Source organism: Plectropomus leopardus, unplaced genomic scaffold, assembly GCF_008729295.1.
Source record: "Plectropomus leopardus isolate mb unplaced genomic scaffold, YSFRI_Pleo_2.0 unplaced_scaffold91116, whole genome shotgun sequence".
Taxonomy (NCBI): domain Eukaryota; kingdom Metazoa; phylum Chordata; class Actinopteri; order Perciformes; family Serranidae; genus Plectropomus; species Plectropomus leopardus.
Window position 1 is genome coordinate 1 of NW_024700469.1, and position 870 is coordinate 870.

Here is an 870-nt window from a genome sequence, read left to right on the forward strand (position 1 = left end):
CCAAAGAGGAGGACCAGAGATGCTTTACCCTTTTTCCTTCACTGACACCATGGGCCTTGAAAAGGACACTTTGAGAGGAACTGTTGTGGAGGACATCAAACAGGCCATGATGGGACACATTAACGATGGATACACTGTAAAATGATAAAGTTTTATTGGATTTATTTCACTAATACAATCCATCCTTGTGATATGTTTTGTATTTATAATTTTATTGACATGAAAAGACACAGAAAATATTTACATGCAAAAGTCATTCTTTCATTTCATTTGCCTTTTTTCCCCCCCAGTTCAATCCTGCCTCCAAAATATCTGAGGATGATCCATACTACAACGCAAACCCCACTCTACAGGACAAAGTTCATGTTCTGGTTTGTGTTGTATCTGCTGCAAGGGCCTGTATCCTGGAAGATGAGTTTGTGAGAAAGATGAGAGAAGTCAGACTTGCAGCCAGCAGCATGGGTAAGAGTTAGGGTTAGTTATTGGGATGTATTAATTAAATTCAATAACCTGACAAACATTATCTTGATTAAATTCGATGCTGCTTTGTGTCTGCAGGGATCCCCCAAGTGGCTATTGTCACCAAAATTGATGAAGCCTGTCCAGAGGTCAGAAAAGATATAAAGAACGTGTATAAGAGCAAGTTCCTGAAGAAAAGGGTAAGTTTTTCTCTGTCTATAGAGAGTTGTTACTAAAGTGGGAATGATTCTTTTTTACATATTAACAAACTTACACAAATATCTCTTGTGAGCAACACTTTGCTGCCATTACTCAAATGTCAAATTATTCACATTTAGATGGAGGAATTGAGTTTGGCCCTGGGTATTCCACTTTACCGCATATTTCCTGTTAAGAACTACCACTCAGAGA

The 870-nt window shown here is 38.3% G+C and overlaps 1 long non-coding RNA gene across 1 annotated transcript; it reads left to right on the plus strand.

Annotated features, from left to right (window-relative positions):
- The first annotated feature begins 404 nt into the window (after positions 1 to 404).
- Positions 405 to 809, plus strand: LOC121940620. Its single transcript, XR_006105658.1, has 3 exons — positions 405 to 462; positions 559 to 659; positions 798 to 809. It is a non-coding gene; the product is annotated as an uncharacterized LOC121940620 (long non-coding RNA).
- The last annotated feature ends 61 nt before the right edge of the window (positions 810 to 870 follow it).